This window comes from Solea solea, chromosome 13 (assembly GCF_958295425.1).
Source record: "Solea solea chromosome 13, fSolSol10.1, whole genome shotgun sequence".
In the NCBI taxonomy this organism is placed as follows: Eukaryota; Metazoa; Chordata; class Actinopteri; order Pleuronectiformes; family Soleidae; genus Solea; species Solea solea.
In genome coordinates, this window is record NC_081146.1 from 16252299 (window position 1) to 16278699 (window position 26401).

The window sequence follows — 26401 nt, forward strand, 5'->3', positions numbered from 1 at the left end:
CATCAACTGCTGGCTCCCATCATGCTTTGTGATCACCAACACAGTCATTACCATCACCATTACCATTATCGTTGTCATGATCACCCTCGTCCTAATCGTCATCCTCTCTTCTCTCCCCCATCAGGCCCATTCTGTTCATTGTGTACAACACACTCATCCTTTTTTTTTCCCCCAGCAGTATTCAGCACTGGAGGGAGAATCAATATTCATTTAGGCTCCTGCACAGGCCTGGTTTCTGATGGAGTGAGTGGGAGAGCAGTATGACGGCTGCACACACAATGGCCGACCGCTGAAAGTAGAGAAGTACACACAGAGGGCATCAAAAGCTCATCCCTTTAACACACACACACACACACACACACACATACACGGAGCGAGATGGTGGGCTGAGAGAGAACGTAGTGGAAGAGTAGGCAGGAAAAATGAGAGGATTACAGATGGATGTGAAGAGAAGTGAGGCCAGAGAGAAGTGAAAGAGCAGAGAAATCCACAACCGCACACAGAGAGAAAGGAGTGTGTCATTTTACATGCCACCTGTCTGCGTCTGAGCCCGTCTTTGTCTCCTGCTCTCAGACGCGCTGCATTCACAAACTCAACTCGCGCAGGTCAAATTTACTGTGTAATCAACTCAACATGCCTGTGAGCGGGATCCAAAAAAACTGCCACAGCATTCAAAATTCATAAACAATCACTCAGACAGTTTGTTGGTGGTAGGTTAAATATTTCAGATACTATGCAAATGGCGTTTCTGTGCTTGTAATGCAGCCGTTTTTAGACTTTGAAACAGCATGACCTCACACATTGAATGGACAGACAGAGCTACTACACGGCCACATAATTAGGAACACCATACTGACATTATACCAAGTGAAACAAGCCTCAGTTCTTTGTGATGTGGATGAAAGATGTGGGGGGGAACTTCCCCTTTCTCCCCGTTTCATGTCGACATGATGGCATCACATCACTTCTGCACATCGGTCTGCTGCACATTCATGCTGCCAGTCTCTCGCTCGACCACATCCCAAACATGTTTTCTTGGACTCAGATCCGGTGACCGCCCGGGGGGGGCAGGGCCCCTCTGAATTTCATTTAGCTCAGGCAAAAGTTTGGCAGCTGTGGCGATGGTACGGACTCCACCACAGTAAAGACACAGCGATGTGAGTCATCGTGGCCTCTCTGTCGGCTCCCATCACTTTGGTCGTTCTTCTCTGACCTCTCTGATGCTCAGTGGAGTGTGTGTGTGTGTGTGTGTTTCAAAAGTAATCAAACCAGCCTGTCTGGTAGAAACAGTCATGCCAACATAACTAAGACACATTTTTTTTGTTGTTTTCTGTAAACATCACCTGACGCTCCTCACCTGCATTTGCATGATTTTTAAGCGATTGCGTTGCCGCCCCATGATTGGCTGCGGATAAACTAAGCAGGTGTTCCTAATAAAATGCTCGGTGAGTATAAATGACTGTCCCCACTAGTCAGCTCAGTGTGTGCTGTTGTTCCTTGTTGTGAATGGGAATGTCTGCGTGGATGTCGGCCCAGCTTGTACACTATCCTACACGTCTGGCTGAGTGATTGTGTACTGTGTGTGTGTGTGTGTGTGCATCCCCACCCTCCCCACCCTCCCCGTGTATCTCCCTAATCAGGGCTGGATGGCTGATTATTAACTGCAGCAGGCCACTTGTGTGACATGGAAGAGAGAGAAATTAGCAGCTGTCACCCAGTGATGAGTTCATTTCCTGACAGGCTTCTGCTCTGAGGAGTCCTGCGTTAGACAAGCAGACAGCTGATGGAAACCTGCCGCTGCAGCTTAATTGGAGAGCCAGAAAAGGGCAGGGGGGGTTGGGGGGCGGGTGGCGGGTGGCAGGGGGAGGCTGGGAGGAGGAGGGGACGTGTGGATGAAGAGATGAGGTTAAAGTAGTAAAAGGAGAGCAGAAGGAACGCATAAAAGCACGTTGACTGGTTTAAAATGTTTCTATTGTAAGGTTTTGTAATAGCTCAAATACTTCTTTTTTTTATATCAACACTAGGCCAGTTTGTTGGTATTATTGTGCTATAGTGTGGTGCAGGAACTGTGCAGTACTACAAAAATATTAGCACAATAAAATGTTCAATAATCAGTCGAAATATGTGATTCATTTGGTAAATGTCAGATAAAGAAAGACTGATGTTTTGCTCCTTGATGATTAGAGCTGAAATAATTAATCGATTACTAAATTAATGGACAACTATTTTGATAATCGATTAATCGGTTTGAAGCTTTTTTCATGATTAAAACAAGATTTCTGATTGTTTAAGCTTCTTAAATGTGAATATTTTCTTCATTTCTTTGCCCTAGATAACAAAGAAATCATTAAAAGTAAATCATTTTGGTTTGTGGACAAAACAAGACATTTGAGATCATCATCATTTCCAGGTTTGACGAACAGCGATCAACATTTTTGATGATACATGAAGAAACCTGTTATTTGTGGGTTTTAAGCAGACAAAACACTTCCGAGGTAAAACCTTCTGTTCTGTCTAATTTAGGTCTTATATATACTTATATTTATCAAATATAAACCTGTGTGCATAACGTATATTGTGATTGTTTTATTGCAGCGCCTTACAGGTTGTAATACATGGTTACAGTTTTGAGGTACATTCATGCTGCTCTCTCGTCACTACTTCATTTGTAGTTTAGAAAAACAGACATTTATCATCATGTATTAAAATATAATCTCGTTCTTTGGCTAAAAAAAGTAGCAAATTTAACCCCTGAATAATCCCACATTTTCCTGTGCAGTTGGTGGACACCAGAATAGTTCATTATGTAGGACAAGATCTATCATTATAGGAGAATGTATCTTGCATCATTTCTATAAAGTGTATATGTTTTTACACGAGATAGATTGTATCCATTGAAAAAAAAAAAATGCTGTCTCATGGTTTGGAGTTTTTGTGTCAATGTGTTTAAAATAGTGAGTTCACTGCCTTTCATACTGTGCCTCTACTTTAAAGGCGAAGAATATGTATTTGTCGTGCGATTGTGTGCGACTGCTACTGTACACGTGTAACCGTGTGGGAGTGGAGCGCAGGAGCGCTACGTGTCTCCAGCAAACACACATAAGTAAATGCACACTCACACACACTCTCATACATAGGAACACTAACTTGCACCCTTTTCCCAGGGGCAACTCTCATTACTCTGCTGGGGACAACAGAGAGGGACAGGAAGTGTACACGGGGTCTCCTTCTCTCTCTCTCTCTCTGTTTCCCTGAGTATGATAAATATGGCAATTCTATTCAGTCGCCATCTATAGAAAACATATCAGCCCGAGGATCATTTTCTTAATGTCTGTGCTATTAGTTTTGGCTTCCCTTTGGCAGTATTAGCATGCTGGATGATACGCTCTGTTTGTGTGTGTCCTCAGGGCTCCAGGTGCAATTCTATTGAACTTGTTTGTTTATTTCCTGTCTGTCTCCCCCCCCCCCCCTACACGTGCGCCGCTCGCTCCAACCTCGAGTCTCGCCGTACATACGCCCGTGCTTACATCGACGGGCCGTGTACAGTTGCATGTACAGTCAGTGTGCGGCGTTTGTTTTTTTTTGTCATTGTCGTCGCTGTAAATCGATAGTCGTTTGAGGCAGAGGTGGAGCGCAGGGGAAGCCACGGTTCAGCCACGGTTCAACCACGGTTCATCTCTTCCATGGGAGTTATTATGGGAAAAGCGGGAGGCGGGGCGAGTGTGCGCGGGGAGCCCTGCATGACTCTTCTCCCCTTTTCTTACTTTGCCTATGTGGCTCTGCATTTGTGTCTTTGATCATGTTAATCCCCCACATGCCGCCCCCACCCTACTCCCCCCAAGTCTCCCTGCCATAGACTCCCTGCCACACACACCTCAGTGCCTGACACAAATTGACAGCCCCACTCTATCCCACACATGCACACCCCCTCCAAAATGGCAAGCCTTCTCTGTTCCTTCATAGAGCAGCTTACCCCAAACCCCAAATAAGACTGAAATAAAAACACCCGACAGACAGTCCCATTGACTGTGTGCAGCACTTCATTAAGGAGACGCAGTGATTGAAAAGGGATTTGATTAGCTCGCTTTGATGAGATAGCAGTGACTCAACCTTGAACCAGAAACAACTGTTAGTGCTTTTTAATTAGGCCCACAACATGGATGAATATCACTTCAAAACATAGAAAAAGCAGCAAGTGAAAGGCAAAGCGGCGCTCGCTGAAGAGAAAGTAAATGATAGGGCATTGAAAGGATAATTGTGAGGCCCCTTTTACAAGAGCGTCACTTTTCATCGTGCACATCACAAGAAGTGAAACTTCAGATTGAATTGAGCTGGCAGGGCCTCAAAACAGTTCGTGCTCAGCTTCTCCCCCATTTACGTTCACAATATTTCAAATCTGGGGGGGGGGGGCGGGAGGTTGTGAGAAAACCTTCCGTCCTGTTTGAGTTAAACAGTTTGACAACCTAAATTTTCCATCGCCGGTTTGCACGGCGTCTCATACACGTGAATAGACTCTGAGAAGTCAGCGTGTTACCCCGCGCCAGCATGCCACTCTGTTTAAATAGCAGATCTTCACTGTCAGCTTGCGATAACACCTTTCTACATAGCTGCTGCAGCCATCTGCTTCATGTCAGCACTGCCGTATAGGGGTTAAATCTGTTGGTATATTCATTTTATCAAAACAAACAGCATGACACATGAAGAGAGAGAGAGAAACACTTCGACAAATTCGGAAAATGTTTCGTGGAGGGAAAAAAAAAAAAAACGAGGGTCACACCTGCAGACAACACTCAAAGGAAATATAAAAAGCACAGCAATAAAAACATGTAAAATACCTAATAGCATTATTATAATATGCGTGTGTATAATAACATTATAACTCTTTATTTACCAGCTGCGAGATGACAGACAGAGAAGGTCATGCTTCTGATGTGTTGTGGATTTATTTGCCCATTTGTAATGTCACACAGTTGTTATTGCATTTAAGTGCATGATGTTGTTTCTTTGTTTGCCAGGAATAGAAGAAAAAATAATAATAGCCTGCATGGATACATATGATGTTGGACCCGGGTATACCTGCGCCTGTCGGGCGACAGTAGCTCAGCGAGTCGTCTTTCAACCTGAAAAGGTTGTGGGTTTGATTCCCGGCTCTGCTAGTCTATGTGATGTGAAGACACTTTACAACACTTTTGACTCTATTCCCTATATAGTGTTTGCTGTCCTTACAATCTTGTTAGAAATTGGACACTCTAAGTTGACCATAGGTGTGAATGAGAGAGTGAATGGACTGGCCTGTCCAAGATGTGACCACCACCTGTCACCCCATGTCAGCTGAGACTGGCATAGCGACCCCCGCGACCCTCATGTGGAGGATAAAGAAGTAGAAGATGGATGGATGGCTGGAATCTTGTTAGTTAATACATAGTTATTAGATTCAAATGTTTTTGGCTAATGTCAAGGTCATAAGGATGATTCTTCTCAGACTGGCTCAACACAAGCGCCATGCCATGCTACTATGGCTAAAACAATACTTTTATGGTCTGAAAGTACAGTCCTTCTATTATTTGGAGGACGGTTAACATTTGTTGGCAGAAAAGAACGACGCCATATTTGAGCAGCATTATTCCATTCCCGTTCATTTGGGGTTTTGTTGATAATCGCACAGCTTATTGATAATAACGCAGCTCGTGGAAATCCCACTCGAATTACAGCCGTTTTGCTGTTTTTCAAAGGGCTTGTTGAAAATGTGTTTGTCCGTTGGATAGAAACAAATCTGTTTCATATCTGTCCCTAATGTAACACAGCGCAGCCTCATCCTGCAGCTTCAACTAACTACATATTGACGCTGCTGAAAACTCGGCACAGATTTTCCCAGCTTCGCTAACTGTCTGATATCGTTTCCCAGAGAAAAACAGGAAAAGACTTGGGGCAGATGAGTCAGATTTTTAATGAAGAGCGATCCCATAGACTGCTCTTGCAACACATCTCTGTTTTCATTTATTACATTTACATTCCATTCCAGTTGGACTATCGTCATTCTGTGAAATGTTTATAAATGGACCCATGTGTGTTTGCACCCTAATGACGTGACTAAAATGTGAATGTCAAATATCTGTGTGCATGAGCAAGGTTTTATTTTTGCAGCAGGCTTTCCTCTTAGTCATCCTCTGTCACATCTACTGTACTTTTCCTTTTTCCGTCTCCAACTTTCTTTTTTTTCTCCCCCCCCCTGCTAACGTACCATGAGGAAGTGTGACCTCAACATTTGGGGTGAACTCATTTGCTGGATTGAGTTTTCGAGTCACTGATATTGGATTGGATGCGAAACGAGTCCTGACTGTGCCACTGAAGAACTGCACCCACAGATTTATGGAGCTGCCAATGGGCGTCGTCTGTGTCATTCAACACGACTCATGTTATTGGCTAATTCCGTCATCCCCAGTGATCTGGTTGGCATTTCAGCTTTCGAAAAAAAAACTCTCCATGGGAGTTAGCCTTTGAGTGTAATGTTCTCGGGGAAGAGGAAAGCGTCATTTGCGAGAATTTATTCCCAAATTGATCTTAAACATATCTGAGCTTGTTATAATTTCTCTGGGTCTCGTAGCAGAGTATTTCAAAGGAGGACATAATTGTGGTGCTCTTCCTCTCCCAGCCACCCTGACCGTCTGACTCTTAACCATCTTGCATGGTGAACTCAGCCTCACATTTGTGAAGTGAAGCCCTGGGAGTCCCCTAGTGGCCCCTGCCTTGCTGTAACAAGCGTGGGGGCCCCTGTGGTAAGTGCTCTCTTGGGACCGGGGCTCTGATCTGGCCGTCCCTGGGGCCCTGTTAATTTCTGCTCTGCTCAGAAAGCCTCGCCACTCTCCACTGCTCTCCTCCTTTTCATGCTCCTCTCCCGCTCCTCTTCATCGTCTTCTCTCTCTCTCTCTCTCTCTCTCTCTCAACTCGTTCTCTTCTTTATGTAGAAGGTGGGCTGTCAACAGGAAACTCGGCCAGTCTAATTAAAGAGCTGGTATAGGTTGTGAAGTTGTGACGGTGACAGAGATGTGTGGCCGGATGATGTCATGGTTGGAGAAACTGTCCATTAACCAAATATATGACACTGAATCAGCTCAGCGTCCCTATGAGTTCCATGAGTTCCATCCACATCACCATAAACAGTAAGTCGTGCACCGGTGTAAAAGTGTGAAGGTCGATGAGGACGTGATGAATCCCACTTTGATACAGACAAACCACAACCACAGTCATTCCAGTGTATTCATTCATTCATGTATTCATTGTCTACTGGTTCATCTGCCACATAAGGGTCACCAATCCCAGCTGACATAGGCTGAATCCATCGCAACCATTCACTCTTGACACAGAAAGGCCCGAACCCCGGGGTGCCAACTGGCGATGTTCTAGTGGTGAGGCCACAGTGCTAGCCATGTGCTCCACCGTGTGGCCCCATTCCCATGTCTGGCGTATGACTTTCAATTTTGGGGGGACGACAGAAGCTCAGTGGTTTGATTCCCCGGCTCCGCTATAGTCTACATGCAAATGTGTCCTTGGGCAAGACACCTAACCCCATCGTTGCTCCTGCCGGCTGTGTCGCCATCGTTTGAAAGGTCATGAAAGATGAGTGATAGAAAATGCGCTGCACTTAGATGCTCTGTGTGAATGGCAAGACTGTAGTGTAAAGTAGCTCTGAGTGGTCCTGGAGACTAGAAAAGCGCTCTCTAAATACAGACCATTTACCATTTCATTTCCCATAAATCCAAACTACTCCTGACCTCGACCTCAAGAAAGTTAAAAAAAGAAAATCATAAAACATTGTCAATGGATGCAAAAAAGAAAGAAAAAAAAATTGTAATATTTGGTGATTCAGGAGTATTATTGAAAGTTCAGCGATTGTTCACTGCAGTCAAGAGAAGCTACTGCCACAAACTCTGGATAAAAATCCCTTTTCTTTGTCACTTGATGATCTGACAGGCGCCAGTGACAAGTGATTGTGGGGAAAAGACAGTCATGTGACACGTGACAAGGTCTTGAGTCCAAATCAAACTGTTGGGAATTTAGTGGACTGAATGATGAGGATGCACCAGCAGCCTGTCCTAGCTGTGTTAATAAAACAGTTACCAATAGTAAAGTGTAAAATGACCTTCGTTTTGGTAAATGAGAGTATATTTTAGCAATCATTTGCGTCCTTTTGCAAGCTTTCCTCTCTGCCCTCTGCCCCTTCCTTCCTTCCTTCCTTCCTTCCCCACTGAATCTCCCTCCAGTCCCTCCACCCCTGCTCTGTGGCTACACCAAAGAAGGGTGTGCGTGTGTTTGGGTGGGGGGGGGGGAAAGCGGGCAGTGTACAAGTGGAGAGGAGGAAGGGGGGAGCGCCCAGATCATGCCGGGCGACTCCACAGGAGTGATAAGAGCGAATAAGCTGTCAGCGTGGGCGTCGGATGGGCCTTATTGTTCATATTTAGATGGAGGAACAATGGCGGGGTGTCAGGCGCCTATAGTTCATAATCTGCTGATGCTGACCAAGTGTCAGTGTGATCCATGAGCACTGAGGCTCCTGAATCCTTAAGCAATCCCCCGTAGGAATGTCATGGGGGTGAGTACAAATGGGACAGCATCTGCTGGACTATAGATAGATAGGTATAGCAGAAGGGGAGGGAGGAGAGGGAGTGGAAGGAAGAAAAGGAAAAAAAAAAAGAAAAAGGACCAGTGAGACAAATCCAAAGAGAGCTAAATAAAAAAAAGGTATGGAGCGGGTTTTGCTAAAAGCAGAGAAGCAAACTCTGCCTCACAAATGAAAGCTGCTAATTGTAAACGAGTGTGGAGGGAATGCAGCAAAGCACCTGCCAGGAGAGAGCGATAGATGGATGGATAGGGGATTAAAAAGAGAGAGGGGGGGGGGGGGTGCGTGTGTGGAGGCCTTTAACTGTGTGAGCTCCCACCTGCAGGTGAGACAGAGCGGAGAATGGGTGTCAGATTAGAAGGAGGCCCTGAGAGCTGCTTCCCCCACAATGAAGGCTTGATTCTGGGCAGAGAGATGCCCCCGAGACGCCAGGCACACGCTGGAGCTGTCACAGCCTATCAGCCGCTCTCCTGCGCTCATCTTGATCGAAATGCAACCGCGCTGCCCTCGCGCCGCTTCAGCTGTGACAGATGACAATTAATGGTGATTCTTTGATGGAGATTTTGGAACAGATCTTATCAAGCTGCCGCAGTGTGTGTTTGTGTTGCGTGACAGCGCTTTGAAGAAGCGCAGTGGAGGAGCATGCAAAGCAACACACACATAGGCACACACACTCGAGTCACGTGCTGCATGCTTCTTCTTCTTTTCTTTTTTTTTTTGCTTCTTTTTTTTTTTTTTGCTGGCGTTCTAAAATGTGTCACAATGAAAACGCCCCCCCCCCCCCCCACCACCACCACCACCACCACCCGACCCCCAGGCATTCTTCATTTACTGTCACAACCATTAGACATGGAAGGGGAGAAAAATAAGAGATGGTATCAGTAACGCATGAGCTACAGTAATTAGCCTCCTGATGCAAGTGTGTGTGTGTGTGTGTGTGTGTGTGAGAGAGAGAGATGCTGTGTTAATGCACAGCACACAAATGAACGCCAGTATTTTCCTACATCTGCGGAATGCTCTCTGCCATCATCAGGGGCTGTGTAAACTGGAATCACCTTCTTTTTTTTTTTTAGGGCTGAGTTGCAGATTCTCTAAATTATATATCATCTCCAATGACTCATATTCAAACTAAAGCTATGCTAATGCCTCCATTAGTTTATGAGCTGACATGGGATGTAATGAGAGCCTTGTCATGCCGTGGTGATTCCTGCCAAGGGCCCAGATCTTCAGTTTCTCTCCCGCCTTGATCCCTGAGCCATCACCTTAGTGTCTCCCCTCACCTCTGCCGAGCTCTGAGAGTGTGTGTGTGTGTGTGTGTGTGTGTGTGTGTGTCCCAGCTTAAACATGTCATGAACCTGTGGGTTTTTTTGTTAATTCTTCCTGTCACTAGTGGCTTGTCATCGTGGGGACCATGTGAGATTATATTATCTTTAAAGTTTCTTCATATAAATATGAATTGGATTCCATGTGTTGTGGCTGCGACAGTAGGCTTGGGGCTGAATTTACAGTATATAATTGAATTCTTGCTCAAAGTGTGTTCTGATCAATCATTTGTCAATAGCTCATTTCCAATTGAAGAAAGGTTATTGGTAATTTGATTTAGCTTGAATATTTTTAAATTAAAACGGAACCTGAAATTACATCATCAACAAATAAAGGAACGTCTCTAAAGGCTCCTCTTGGTTCACAGAAATGCTCTAATTACTCTGATTAGATCTAATCATTGAAATGCTGCTTAACTTGTAGTTTAACATTTAACAGGGAAAGGGGAGAACTCTGCCCTCCGAGACACTTGGAGGCTTTTAATGTGAAACATCTTCATTGACAATAACTTAACACCAAAATGAAAAAAAAAAACAACAACATAGAATTGACTGCATTGAAATAATAATAAGCACAGGATGAGCTGCTGAGCGGTGAGTATGGCGCGGCTATATTGTTGTTAGATGGAATCAATGCGGCTGAAATGGACATTACCCTGAATTTATTAAGACAATGGAGGAAGCTGAGTGTGTGTGTGTTCAAGAGCTACTTAAAAACTGATATCATAGAAGAAGGCCCCGCCTTCTCCTTATGCTTATATTCCGTCGATAACCTGCATTAGTGAAAATACAAAGTAACTCGCATCTATCACACATCTCTGTGCACTCAGTCTATACTTTGTAACATCTATAACATTTGTCTGGCCTTAAGTGGCTGATCAGCAGCTTTATCTATTGGTGCAATTGTGGTTTGAGTCAATACATGTGTTTTAGTGCGATGACAGTTGGATTCACCCATATATTCCTTTCTCTCTTTTTTTTTTTTTTTATTACCCGCAAGTGGTTTCAATGCATCAAAAAAGCAGTCTTCAAGATTCACAGTTTGATTGATCACTTATTGCAAACGGAAATTCACCGACAATACCATCTCTCAGTCCCGCTGGTGTCCACTCACATGTGCCGTGCTTCATCGTCTAAAATGTGGACATATTGTCATTTACAACATTGACATCATGTTCTATTGAACTAGAGTCTGAGTCCATTAATTCATTTTCCCAGATTTCCATTCAAATGAAGTTCTTAGTTGCCCCTTGTAGCTAAATGCTATTTCTAAAAACATATTTTTTTGTTTGAGATGTAAGGTTGGTGGATGGGTGGACCTGGGTTGTGTAGGTGCGGAATTAAAACATTTAGAAACACAGTTAAGAAAGTATCTTTTTGCAAATGTATTTCGATGCATGGCTCCAACACACAGAGGAAGTGAAATTGTGACCTTGAACTCTGACTTCTCTTCGCATTAAAACGTACCCTGATCCAGCCCCCCGGTGTCACTAGATCTCTTTACCCAGCATGCCCCGGGTTCTTCCGCCTGTTCCGCCTGCATTGTTTTGGCCTCGGTCTGTGATCTGTTGAGTGTCAAGCTTCATGAGCCGACGTCCAACACAAACACGCAGCAGTCAGAGTCCGGCTCAGTGAGCGACACTGCCGAGGTTTTTCCCTCAATGTTAATCCCCTGTGACATCACTGAGAGCTTAGCCAGTCCTTCACCGCACTCCCAAAGGCTGAGACTCGCCCTCAGTAATCAGTGGGTACATCCCATAACGCACACACGGACACACACTCACGAACTGGCACTCATTTTGTTGAAGGAGGACAACACAGATGCTTGGTGACGGGAGACATGAGTTTACTGAGATGCACAGGAAGTGCGGGCTCAGTCGAGAGGAGCGAAGTTTCCGTCTCAACTCAGTTCCGTTTCGTGGAATTGCTGCAATCTCTGGATTTCCTCAGAGTGATGAAGAACTTTGGTGAACTCTGACATGCAAGTTCTCACATTTGACAGCTGAAACTTCAGCTTTTTAACCTGAAAGGAAATGGAGAAAGTCCACAACACAGAGAAAGCAATCACACTCGTCGTGTTGCACAATCAGCAAGTTACTATGCATTTTGCAGTACCATACATTTACCTGTGTACGGGAGTGTCTGAGGGACTGATGGCCTCAGAGGCCATATGCATTACTCCCATAAATATCTCCTAGTACGCAGCAGATGCATGCAAAGCTGATTTTATCATGTTAATGTCAAAGAATGGACTCTGTGTTACTGTATTCTGAGTATTTAACACTGCATCCCAGGAAAGCATGGAAAACAAAGAGCTGTGGTCTTTTTCGTTTCTGGTCACAAAGACGAATAGGGAGGCGGAATAATAGCATCAGCAAAAGTTGCACACCGCAGCTTTAACTGGAAATATTACAGGAGTGTGGTAAATTTTACCAGACAATAGTAGTTACTAGAGGAAAAAATATTTGCATTGAAGTAGTAAAATACGACCAATGTCGACTTCCTCCGTACAAACTGTGCATATATATATATGTATATATATACACATATATACGAGGTCCCCTTGGTGTTTACTGGCAACGCATCTGAAATGTTACCCCGCTTTCATAGCGGAGCCTCTCGCCTCAGCAGCGGTGTGGCAGCTGCCTGTGGAGGTGGCCTCGCACATCACTTCAGGTGAGCGTGGGGGGGGGGGGCCCTGGAGAGCACCTAGTGGAAAAACAAGGAGCACAGCAGCCACAGTGCAGCCACAGTACATCTACAGTACTGTATGCCGCAGTCTGGGAGTTCGCTAACTGCCTCTGGGTGGACTTAAGGGCTCTGACTGAAGGCCGGCTCAACATTTGCATCAGACCACATTTCTCGTCTCACAGTCAGGTCACAACTGGAGTAACAGTCAGCATTTGGGGACCGAGCGATATTTGCATCAGGCCACAAATCCCCGTTTCCAGCGCACGTTTTCTTCCCCGTCTTTCTTGATGCAGCGGGAGCAAACGTCACCGCTTGCTGACACTCCAGTGGGAGCACATTACCACAACAAGCTGTTGAACAAACAAATACTGAGAGGACATTTTCATTGCTCCCTGTAAAGTCCTGTGTTACTCACTTTGTTTGTTATACTGCTGTATATCTCTGGGAATCACACACACTTGCTTATCCACACTGACCCTTGTGGGAGATGGGACACGTGGCTCTGAACAACTCGTTATAGAATATGTGTGAAAGCATTTTATCATATACTGTATAAGTGGCTTTGGAAGTTTGTCTTTATCAGTCCCCCAGTTTCATCACTTCTCTTGTGGTGGTGAAGTTTGTTTATCTATCTTCTCTTTGTTCATTATAACGATTATTCCTGAGAAACACACAATATCAGGTGTTAAATATAACAAATGTGTGTGTGCTTTTTGAACGAATCCCTTTTTTTTTCTTCACATTATCTCTCACTCCAACCGAGGCAAAGACGGAGAAACTTCTGCAGTCGAACGCTCCCGAACTGACACATCAACACTTTGATTAAATGATGTTCCTCCTCACACAACTCTCTTGCCAATTTAAGGGGAGAGCAGCTCGTGTCAATTATGGATGTGCACCATTGAAATGTTCATGTGATAGAGGGTAATAGTAGAGAACATGTTTTATTACTTAATTGAGTGGAGTTCCAGCAGGCCCTGTAAATGAGGAGTGACAGTAGGCGTTATCGCAGAGCGCCCCGGGTAATTATGTTTGGCTAAGTCTGGCTCGGAGGAGGTGAGACTCTCACAGTGGTTATAAACAGCAGAGCACACATGCACAGACGCCGCTTTCTTTCCAAGGCTAAGAACTCCGTATGTGTGGAGTGGGAAGAATGTCATCTATTGCACTGAATGTTTATGCATTTTGACTTTCAATCTCAAGGCTCTGACACTTGCTCAAACAGGTTTGCATGCCACAATTAGCACATGTAATGTCTTTGCAATCAAAAACAAAAACAAGCGCGTTTGAGGCACTCAGTCCTGGTGAGAGGTGTAATCATCTTCAGGGCAATTAGACAGGTTTGTTGTTCTCTACAGCCATGTTATGCACCTGTGGGATGCTGATTGACTCAACAATCTAATTAGGTTTCGTTATGTAGGCTCCACAACATGCTACAATAGGCGGCGAGGCCCGTACGCTACTGTACGGTGCACAGGGCAACAGAGTTAACACTCGAGTGGCCACCCTCACAATCACCACGGCTTGTTGTTGTTCTCTAACCTTGAACCTTCGCGTCCTGCAGGAAACCTTCAACAGTGAGAGAAAAAAAATCTTATTAACGTTCACGTTTGCTTACATCACTCTTACAGTAGACCGTTATACGACATAATAATGAAACTCCGAGTGAATCCCATTCACCAGCTGCCTGATGTCTAAGTCATAACACTAACAATAGTCCTCATCGTACAGTTTGAAGCTAAAACAATACATTTTCGCTTGGAAAAATAAGTCATATTTTACTCATGGACAAACTGATGAATCAACTAGTCCTTTCAGATAATAATAATTGTAATATTATAAGTTTCATGGACATTTACAGGGGTACATATACTGCATTTGATGTCTGGAAGGTTTAGCACAAAATCAAATTAAAAGCCCCACAGCTCCGACTGCCTGCCAGCACAGAAGAAGAAGAAGAAGAAGAAAGACCAAGAAAAAAAAGAAAGAAAAGATTTTATGCATTATCAGCTCAAAGGATCATTTGAAACAGTCCCAAAAAAAAAAGAGGAATGAAATCATTCCCGGTAAAGTTGCGCGTTGTCGGTGTCCACGATGCCATCTATTTGACAAATATGGAAGATAAAGACCTGGAAGATGAACAGTGTATGATGGAGAATCACAGATGTTCTGGGGAAAGGGAAGGCTCCGGCCGTGTGACACGTTATCTATGAAAATGGATAAAGCGAGAAGAACAGAGGATCAACACAGTCAGGGTAAAGTCTCCATAGACTAATTATCCCTGTGACAAAGTGGAAACTGTGCCACCGTAGTCCCTGCTCCACCCGATCACACATGTAGCGCTAAACTGGAAAAGAAAACTCTTTGAAACTTGTGCATGTTTTTTTTCCTTCTCTATAACTCTAGGTGAGAGCAAAGGAGAGGCTCTGATTAAGGCAGCGTATAGTGAAGAGAATCTACGGTGTCGCCCACCTTTGGGGCCTTCCTTAAGTGGCCTTAAATAAGATAATAAGGGCGATGGGCAGAAAAAGGAGGACTTTGTCTGCTGGCATTAGTGCGATGGCCATGTTAGTGGTGATATCTTTGAGGGGGGATAGTGTGCCAGTAATGAGACAGGGTTGCCTTCCCTTGCCGGCCTAATTAATCCTACATTTTCATAGCGTATAATCACTGCCCACAGTGCAGCCTTCTACTAGCCACAGAAGAGAGATGTTGGAAGAGTCTCTCTATCTGTTGCTCTCGCTCTTCCCGCTCCATCTTTCCCCTCTTCCTCTTCCTCCTCCTCCTTCTTTCCCTCTGCAATTTATTACACTGGTATCCAGAGAGATGTGAAACCTCCCAATATGGACCTATCTGTCATCGCTACATTATCAGGAAAACACAATACCATCTTGTGCGACAACGGGTTCCGGCAAATTACTATTTTTATGGGACATGATAAAAGGAAATGTTGTCTTAGTGTTTTTAGATGGTTAGGTGTGTGTTTTGATCGCGTCTGTGGCCGAGATCAAGTGCGATGATTGATTCGAGCTTTGGAAGGGTTAAAATTGTTTCTCTGCAATTTTTATGAGCATCTATGAGCGAGACGCTTGATTCCGCTGAATACATTTAAAAACACAATGTCATGTACAGCAGTGGCGCAAACTGGCTGTAGTTATTCTTTTTTTTTTGTCCCCCTGAATGAAGGCACTTAAAGCAGATGCACTCTTCACAGACATAAGTGACAGTGATGCCCCCGGACGGCCGCGGCACCGAGGACGGCGGCGTCTCGCTGCTCAGCTGCTCTGAACTCATGTTGCAGAACGATCCCTGAGATGATAAAGAGACGAAAGTGAAAAGTCACATCCTGTCACATCTCATGATCTCCCTCCCTGAAAAGTGAGGCCTGCAGGGCCTTGAGGGTGACATCCACCATATATACCAACACAACACAACACGGTGATCGAGGGCAGGGGAGAAGCAGAGGGGGGTGGGTCGTACAAGGAAGAGAGAGGGAGAGAGAGAAAAGGGGTGGAGCATGTGGAGGAAAATGGAGGGGAGGATTTGATGGTAAATAAGTCTGTGTCGAGACAACTGATCCCATCCCTCCTTATCTCACTGAAATCCTACTTTCCTCTCTCACGTCCTCTATTTCCATCCCTCTCTCTCTCTCTCTCCCCTTCTTTCTCTCTCTCCATTGCTGTCAGTGTGAGACAGATACCCCAACCTCAAAGTGACAGGCTCTCAAACGACTGGGCGAGGAAACCAAGCATTAATTAAGTCATTGCCGGACTGTAATTTCCTTGAGAAGTGAAAAAAAAATGCACGAGAAAAGGTTACTGAGACCTTTTCTGTGTCAAAATTACCATTCGTCATGAATATTAATGCACCTAATGAAGACAACCTTTGCTTCATCAAGAATGTTCTGGAGCAGGGTGCCACGCTGATAGACTCTCCCTGCCTGTTTTTCTCCTTTAGTCAGGAGGGGAAACTGGCACACACACACACACACACACACACAAACTGAGCGTTACCCACCTGACTCACCCACACATTTCATTTTTTCATTATGTGGAGCAACACATCCTTTCAAATGAGAGCAGCCATGTTTGACCATTAACTTTTGTGATCACGTAATCCTTCTTTAAGTGTTTTTAAACGATGGTTATATTTATAATATTCATGTAAATTACAATTAAAGGTGGGGCAGACAGGATGTGTTTGGCAGCGCTGATCAATGATTCCATAATAACCTTTTAACACAATATGAATCAATGATCTGAGAGAGAGAACTAGACTTTTGCACCTACTCTGGGAAGTGTTTGACCCGCGGCAGACGACTGCGACCAATCACGGGACAGTTTAGAGAGAGAGCGCGCTCCTATTAGTGATTCTGCGATGCTGTTTTGTTGGAAACATTTCCGTTTCTAGCTTTAGCAACGGTGCCAAAGAAACTTTAAAAAAAGGACAGACAAAAAAAACCCCCACAATATCAGTGGAGAGCTAGAGATGGAGAGATTGCCCTCGGGTTATGTTGCATATGAAACGTGTCCCAAAATGTTAGTTTTGTAACTTCCTGGGAATAAATCTCAAGACTCAACTATCTAGCCGGCCTATGATTAGATTGTAATCTTACGAGAGGCAGCTCTGGTCTGTTTGTTATCATCTTTTTTCCATTGAGCAACAGTCCAATTTATTTATTTATTTATCTTTATTCATTGGAACTTTGTTTAAGACCTGGTCGGAACAAGGGCCTGTCTTCATGGAGTTTGCATGTGTGCGTGGGTTTTCCCCGGGTTCTCTGGTTTCCTCCCACGGTCCAGAAACATGCAGATTTGGGGATTAGGCAGATTGGACACTCTAAATTGACCGTAGATGTGACAGTTGATGGTTGTTTGTCTCTATGTGGCCCTGGGATAGACTGGTGACCTATGTCAGCTGGGACTGTCACAGCGACCCTCATATGAAGGACAAAGCGGTAGAAGATGAATGGATGGATGGATGGATGGAACAAACTTTGTTTATTGCTTTTATAGTAACAGACACACAGCAACACACAAAAGCACACACACAACATAATCCCAGAGGAAATAAAAGCTTGTGTGCGATTAGATTACATACACAGTCCATGCAAAGACAGGAAGTAAACGTGGGTTTTGCTTGAGCTGCTTCAGCTGCTTCAGCTGCACAGGACAACGAGAATCACATATGCCGGGACATGAAATCCACACTCTTCCCTTCAGTCACTCAAGATTAAATATTTGAACTCAAGCAAGAAAATACAAATGTGTGACACAATGTCATTAAAGGCCAGTTAGTGTTTACATTTCCTCCAACGTCCCAGTGTTGTATCAGGAATGGAGGGCACTTCACGCTGAGAGAGAGTGAGTGAAGAAGAATGGAGATAAAGTACCTGGCAACTTCTGAAAATGTTTTAAAAAGTAAAGTAATAAGTTTACTGTCACACCTTGCTATGAACACAGTACATAGAACGTAGCATTACCCCTGGGAGAGAAGTCGCTGGTTGTGTTTACTTGCTCGTCGGTGTTCTTGTTTTTATGGACACACTTTGTCCCAAAGAACCTCATCGATGACCTTTTATGACAGTTTTTATATTCCGTTTACTGATTACCAGGAGCAGAGAACAGATTCAAAGAGATTGAGCTGGAATAATCAGGCTGGAAACGATGAAATGATCCGTTAAGGGACCGCCTCTACCGGCACACGCACACACGCACTGTAGTCGCCAATGCTCAGCCGCCATCTTTGCCCTCTTTACTCCTCAACGTCCCCCGCTCCCCTTGACACATACCTCTCATTAATTCAGACCTGTCACATTGACACACACAGGCTCGCACACACACACACTGGTGGTATCTCAGCAGAGGGTGACAGCTCACTGTTGAGTGACAGCAGCTCTGTCTGTCTGGTACAGGAAGATCTTCTGCTGCCAACAGTTTTGTAAAGTAACCCTCGACTGTCACTGCGAAAGAGGGAAGGGTCATCTATTCATATGTCTGCCTCTTCAAACCGTAAATAGCTTCCACTGATGTCTTCCCTCATCCATTATTAACTGCTTTTGAATTAATGACATTCTTTTATTTTGCACACACATAACTCTGGTGTGGTTGTTTGCCACTGACGTAGCCCTCTTGTAGCAACTGCGTCCCAATCCTGTGATTAGCAGGAATTGAAAATAAAGTTGAAAGAAAACAAACTCCCTGATTATTTTAGAGTTGGAGGCTTTATACCGTCGGGAGCTTTTCCATTAAAGGCTTTCAGGGCATAGATGGTGTCAAAGGATGGTTTCACTCAGCTTATTGACGTTATACTAAACGAAGCAGAGGAGTAGCAGCAACATCTTGGAGATGTGTTTCTTACTTCACAAAATACGCATCGTTGTTGTACTTTATTAGACATGTATTCAGCGCTGTGGTTTCATCGTGATTGGTTTGCTGTCTTAGCCTTCTGACCTCACTGGTACAACATCTTGCACCCCGACTACCAGGTAAAGGTTCTGTTCTCAGTCGACCCGCAAGCCTGACCCAGGGCTTTACCGTTCCAAACCGTACCGTACTGTGTCAAACCGAACTGTTCCATGATCAGGAAAACCGCTTTAAATAATTGTCAATGATATATCAATAGGGACTGTTGAGTAGGGACATGGCATGGTGAGAAATTCCTCAAAAATTAGACCGCGTTCCTCCTCGTCACACGACAGCTCGCTGACTAGAGCTGCGTCAAACCGAATCAAGCACTCTTCCATACTTCCATATGAGATCAAGTCCCATATAAACGTGTCAACTTTTCACATGACTTTCTCCCACCTTTGTGTGAACGGAGCGTCAGACGCAACGTTTTCATTTCAGCATCACAAAGGAGGATCCTTAGGATTTGTGTTATGTCTCATGGGCTCATCCTTTGGTAAAGCCTGTCCCTCGGGCATGTGATCTTAACCCTGACAAATTTCCTGAAAATAGTACGCATCCCTCTGTCCACACCAGTTTCTCCAGTGTCACATTGTAAAAAGAAATGCACGTAACAAGCGCGAGGAAAAACACCGCCAAACAATGCAGCACAAGCAGAAGTGCAAGGTACACTGCCAATTATTTTCAGATGCTTTCAGCTGGATTTGTTACTTTAAGAAGGCTTATTTATTTTATGACCTCTGTGCTCATGATGTGGATTTGGACTGAGTTCAAATTTTACCACTAGGACTGTGGAGGAGCTCTGGCATCCCCAAGGTGGGGAGAATAAAATGGTGCAGTAAGAAGTTCTGCCAAGAAGGCCTGTAGCTTCAGGGCTCAGAGAATCATAAGACAGACAAGAACGTTCAATAAACGGTCCACCAAACGTCAGGAACACATTCTGTCTCCATCATTTGATCTGTTCAGCATCGGTCTAAGAGAGAAAATAATAATTGGTCGTTTAGAGGCACAAAAGGAAAGTTTGCCTTTGTTGTGAATCTGCATAGGAGTCACTACCATACATTATCATGAATAATACATCCATATCTCCTCCATAGCCATGGGTGGTAGGGATTAGATAAAGCGCCATAAATAAGCTTCAAAGCTCGCTGTATGCTGTTTTGTTACACCTCGCCATAGAGGCCTTTCCTTTAATCACAAACTTAGCCTTAGCTGGTGGGGCCCTTTTGTTGCAATTGTGCTGGTGTCGCTATTAGTGCGGGGCGGCCCTGTCTGTACACACATATTCATTTACCTAATTAACACGGAGCTCACACTGGGAGTCAAATGAAAGCTACCGTAGTGGAGTCGCAGAGAACAAAGCCTGGCGAGGAAGCTCGGCTTCCTACCGTCGCCCCGCCACCACAATCACCAGGGACTAAAAAGAGATGACACCCAGATTGAGCTTTGGTTATGTGGTTCATCTAAGACAAAGAAAATAAACTGACAACACTCCCTGGGAGAAATGTGTCTGCATTTAGTTGTGATGCAGACTATAAACTGGTGATGAAATGAAAACTGAGCGGAGGAGCAAGATGACAAGGATGTGAGTCATGGCCCTCACCGTCACCAGAGCTCAGACTAACAGGAAATCTGTAGGAGAGTTTTGGTTAGTCTTCACAACAGTTTTTTCAACTTGACAAAAACTTGCAGATTTGGAGATCAGGCAAATTGGACACTGTAAATTAACCATAGGTTTCCTCCATGACCCTCGTGTGGAGAATAAAGTAGTGGAAGATGAATGAATGAAAAACAAAACAACTGCGTCAAAATTCGTTTATACTGTTGGAATGTGTATGGTCCATATGAGAAATGTGTTTTTATCCTGAAGTTAAAAATCCATCCTGGTTTTAATTTTGAAGTTACAAATTCATGGTTCTGGGTTTTGTTCTGAAGTTTGATATCAATGTTCCCAGGTTTTAATCCTGAAGTTAAAAATCCATGTTCCTAGTTTTAATCCTGAAGTTGAAAATGCATGTTCCCTGTCGTTAAAAATCCACGTTCCCAGGTTTTAAATCCTGAAATTATAAAAAGGATAATTCTAAGTAAAATATCCCTTGGTATTGGAGCATCGATACACGATCAATACACAAGCATAGTCTGTTGGGCTCAGACAAATCATTATAAAGTGTGTTTAGTTTTGGTTCAGGTTCTGACACGTTGGCTGTGCCAGCCTAGAATGCCTGTGTGGCACCATATGTATTTTCATATCTATTTGCATACTGATTTTCATTCACTTTACATCTGCCTGTCTATTGAAAACAAGATTCCCCGTGGTAAAATGTCGGTGTCAGCGACAGGAGCAGCAAAAACTCTCATATTCGGTTTAGTTGCTTATTCTCAGGCTCTGGTCATGTTTGGACAGCAGAATTCGACATGAACCAGGTTCCAGTTATGAGTAAATCATCTCAAACACACTTTTCTTTCTGAGACAACATGAAATAAATTGCCCTGTGCTCATCATGTGTGGAGATGCACCTTCCTGCGTGTGTATTTTTATTACAGCTCAGTCCTACGTTAACTTTATCTCGGTGTGTACATTGTGTACGTTCACTTCATCTCAGTGGGGAAACACACGTAATTAAAATCTTCATTTCGGTGACATTTCAATATGAGTTTAAAAATGTTCCCTGACAGTTGGATGGAAACTGCTTCTGTCTGTGTGTGTGTGTGTGTGTGTGTCGCTTCTGTCCCTCTGAGGTGCACGACTCACTGTCTTGTGTTAATTTAAAGAGTTGGATTTCTTTAAAGATGTATTATCTTTAATTAACTCACTAAGAGAGATACGCACTCTATTTGCCTCTTATCTCCACCTTGTACTCTTTCAGGTTATTTTCTCAGCTTATCACTAACTGCAGTGTAATAACATGAACACTCTGATGAACATTAAGGCACAAATTACATTATAATATGTTGTTTTCCATTATATATACTATATGTATAAATAAACATTATGAGATGCATTACAAGCATTACATTGTTTGGCAGGTGGAGATATTTGACTGTGTATGTGGACAGTATAGAGCAGAGGTGTCAAAGTGGCGGCCCGCGGGCCACATGCGGCCCCCCCAACAATTACATGCGGCCCACAAATAAATATCAAACATAGCCTTGTCTTCCTTCAAACACAGCGCATGTGGCCGAAGCTTATTTGGAGTTATAATTACACTTGACTTAAGTTAAGTTTTAATTCAGATTTATTTTGCATCATTCCATATTAAAACAAATGCTTTTACTTTGAAATTTGGTGTAATATCGTCGTGAATATCTTAATTGCGAGATCATGATGGAATATTGTGTATGTTCTTGTCTAGGAAGGCCCCCTCTTGACCAGGCTCAGAGGTCATTTGAGTTTGACACCCCTGGTATAGAGTGGTGAGGTGGTTAGCATTAAGTGACTCACATCAAGAGGGTTGTTGAAGGAGTTCTTGTCGGGTGTTTTGTCCATGTGGTTCTCCTCCAGGTATTCCAGCTTCCTACAGTTCAAAGACATTCAGATAAGGGTTCATTGGAGACTGTTATTGGACTGTAGCTGTCATTTGTTTGTGTATTATTTTATTTGGCACCATCCAGGGTGTGCCCTGCCGCTCATACAATGTCATCTGAGCTTGGCCCCATGCTTTATGGCATTAGGTCCAGATCCAGTCCTGGAGTCTGCCATTTAGTGACCTTTAGTGCCTCCCAGAGCAGTGGCTTCCAGCCAAGCAGTCAGGTTTCATGGGATAAGAAGAAAGAAAACACATCACACTTCAAACATCATTCTACTCTACATAAACATACACAGTACTTTTACTATGTATGTTTATGTAGAGTTTATACCCTATTTAACAAATAAAGAACTGGTTGTATCAGTTATAACTATAGTAAATCTACATTCCGGTTGCAACTACTGCCAAAAGTAAGTAAGTGTAGTATTTATACTGACATTTTACTGACATGTATAGTAATGAAGTAATACCTTTAACCCAAGAAAATACAGTAACCCAGTACAACAACACAGACTTGATCCCTGCCATGATCAACAGATGTTGTTACTGTAATTCCTGTAAATTACATCATGGAGTGAAGTGGTGAACATGTGCCGTTTCTGATGCTCACACACACACACGGACACAGCTTTACACCAACAGGATTAATTTCAAGGGCTGCACTGTTGCATCAGCAGCCAATTATCACCTGAAGAGAGCTGGTTGTCCTCAGTCACTTGGCAGCTACCCGTCTTTCTTCTATGCGTTCAGGAGCCAGAAAATGTATTACCTCCAGAATAAACACGTGACAACAATTTTTAGGATTGCCGTAATAAACTCTAATCGATCAAGAAGACAAAGAGGAATGAAAGTTGAAGCCCAGTCAGAGAGCTGCAGCACACTGAGAAGAGAGTGGAGGGGGAACATGAGGGAAATGAGCGATGTGTTTAAACTTCAGTCATGCGGAGAAATTCAACATCGTTTCACTGGTGGCTGCTGGAGTCACCTGGGGCGTCACTGCCTTAATCAGGAGCGGTATCAAAGTTCCTCCCTCTGCCGATGTGATCATTTGAGCTGGATCACAACAGAAAACAGTTGTGAAGGTAAAAGACGAAATGATGCCTGTGGAAGAAAGAACAAAGGACAAGAGAGAGAGAGAGAGAGAGAGAGAGATGGCAGAGGTGATGGGAGCGACAGACAAAAAGGCAGAATGAAGGGTGAAGTGCATTTCATGTAATGCTGATTTCAGTGAACGCAGACTTGCCTCTCAACAGCGGTCTGACCTCCTCTGACTTGGATGATCCTTGTTGCCATGGAGACTGGCAAAACAAGTGTGACATTCGTCTGCCCCCGCCCCATATCTGAGTGATGAAAATGAATGTGGCCCCAGGATCAACACGCAGCCATATTGGCAAAAAATCAATAGTTTTTCCCTCTGTCTTGCATCGGTCCAGCAAGCTGTAACATATCAATCCATATGTGCGCACACTGTACACTAATCCTTTGTGTGTGTGTTTGTGTGTGTGTGTGCGTGTGTGTGCAGGCAAGGGAAAAGAGAAGCGTTGCATTGAACAAAAGCTGCCCAGTGTGTTTGAACTGCTCCATTAAAACAATCTTTGTTTTTGATACAGAGAAGGAGGAAAAAGAGCGAGCTGACTGACCACAGACTGGATGTCATGTGATGGAGGGGTTTTGTTGTTTTTGTTGTGCTTTTCTTTAAATTCTGATTCTCATTACTGTGCCAAGCCTCAAGCAGTGAGGGGAGAAAACTCGCAACCAGAGCAACTGTGCCTGAGCCCAGGGGCCTCCAGGAGCCACGGGGGGTCCCTACTTTGATGGAGGCCTGAGCATCATTAGAACAGATAGCGAGATGGGGTCAGAAACGTGCTGCTACCACTGCACCACTTCTGCAAACTCCTGGCAGCACTCTCACTGACAGACACCAAAATATGTTTGCATCCAGCTTTTTTTTTGTTAATATGACTCGTGAAGCATCGGATAAAAAGAAAATAGAAATAATTTTGAAGTTGCTTAAGGTGGAAATAAAGAATAGATGTGTATCTACAAACGCCGTGCCAGAGAGGCAGAGAGACAGAGAGGCAGAGAGACGGGCAGGCTTTTAAACAAAGACCAAAAAGAGCAAGAATTTTCGGGATATACTGTATGATGATAGGTTAACAGAAAGCTGAAATTAATTATGTAACCCACTGCGGTTCACTCGGAAAGTTCACTGTTCATGAAAGAATTAATGTGAGCTGGCGCTTCCTTTATGGGCATAATAAAAATTATACTGTTGTACTTAAATTTTTTAATAAAGTGACTGAGAACATTTAGGGAGACTGGCATATGTTAATAAGACTTTAAGGAGCTGGCTGTCCAAACAGCATAGTCGAGGAAGACTCCTGCTCTAAACCATCGCTGGTCCTCAAAGGTCAACCATATTTTTATAATAGCAGCCCTATGGCGGACTCTAAATCTGTCTTTGGAATATGGAGGCCGGCCGATGAGAAGGTGTGGGAGATAAAGTCTGGCACCTGCGTGAGGCATCGTTATGACATACTCTTAATGCGCAGACGGAGAAGAAAGATGGCACCCGTGACTGACTGTGTTTCACTGGCCAGCGATGAGTCCATTTCCAACAAGTGGGAAAGTCAGCTTCAGTCTTTGTACAAGTGAGAATGTGTGAGCCAATTTTACTATCAAGTAACACCTTGCATCAAAAAGAGGCTACAGAACTTCTGAAAATAATGTTTTGCTTTTAGTTTTTTAGTTTGACAAAACGTGGCTTTGGACGTCAGAGAGCTATAATAATTCTAAATGCACCACATCAGAGGATGAATGACACTTGACTGGCCGATACTTGAGTTTCAGTATCTGTATTCTTCCACTGTATGTGTGATTGCGCGTGTGTGTATTTAGATAAGAATGTACGTTGGGTTGGAATGTCCGAGCAGTAAGAATCACTGAAGGGTTGTGTGTGTTTGTGTGTGTGTGTTCCCTGGCCGTGATGAGACCCTGTCTCTGACACGATGCTGCTCACTTAAGGTCAAGCCCTACAGAATGTCAGGGATGATGACACGCATTGAAAGGTTTCATCTAATCCCTCCATTTCCCCCTCTTCCCCTCTCCATCCCTCCAATCTCCCCCCACCACCACCACCACCACCATCTCTGGTCCGCTCACTCACAGGACAGGACAAGACAGACATATACTGGCCTTCACCTACAGTCTGCATCAAGACTCAAACTGTGCCATCCCACTAGTAATGCCAAATCAGAACTGCCTGAGGCCACTGTCTGTGAGTGTGCGTGCTTGGCCTGGTCTTTGCAACTCACTGTCAAACATCTTTGTTCCAGTCTCAAGTGCCGGCACATTTTACTCAGACTTTTTATATGGTGAGACTGCAGATTATAGCCATTGCCGTTCCCCCCTCCATCATTATATAAAAACATGTTTGTGAGCGGGAGAACTTATTTGTGGAGTTCTGGCTTGTGATTGGATAAAGTGCTGCAGAACATGAACAAAAGTTTCCCCCTATTTTGCTCAAAGAGTAGACTGAGAGACCTGTGTCTCACTGACCAAACACTCTAGATCAGTGATAGCTGCAGCTATACGTCTCGAAACATGTTCAGAACATGTAAGGCTTTGACTTTTAGTATTTGTGGGTAAGAACACAGAGAAGGGGAATCCTGTGTGTTTCCATTCATTCCTATATCTGATCCATTTCCATCTGTTTGAAATCAGAAAGTGTAATTCCTCTCCTGTTCAAAAAAAAAACCCTCTTGACAGTATGCGAAAGCAAATCCAATTCTGTACTTTCTAAACAGCGTCAAATGAATCCAATTAAGCTGCCATGCA

At 43.9% G+C, this 26401-nt stretch overlaps 1 protein-coding gene across 2 annotated transcripts in view; it reads left to right on the plus strand.

Annotated features, from left to right (window-relative positions):
- znf407 (zinc finger protein 407) overlaps positions 1–26401 on the plus strand; it is a 177504-nt gene that overhangs the window by 142051 nt on the left and 9052 nt on the right. The window contains exon 11 of one of the 2 annotated variants that reach the window (XM_058648235.1): positions 176–1792. The exons of the other annotated variant lie outside the window; for it this stretch is intronic. The gene's annotated coding sequence lies outside the window, so the exon portion shown is untranslated. Of the gene's footprint in view, positions 1–175; positions 1793–26401 lie in introns of those variants that run through there. 2 annotated transcript variants of the gene reach the window in all.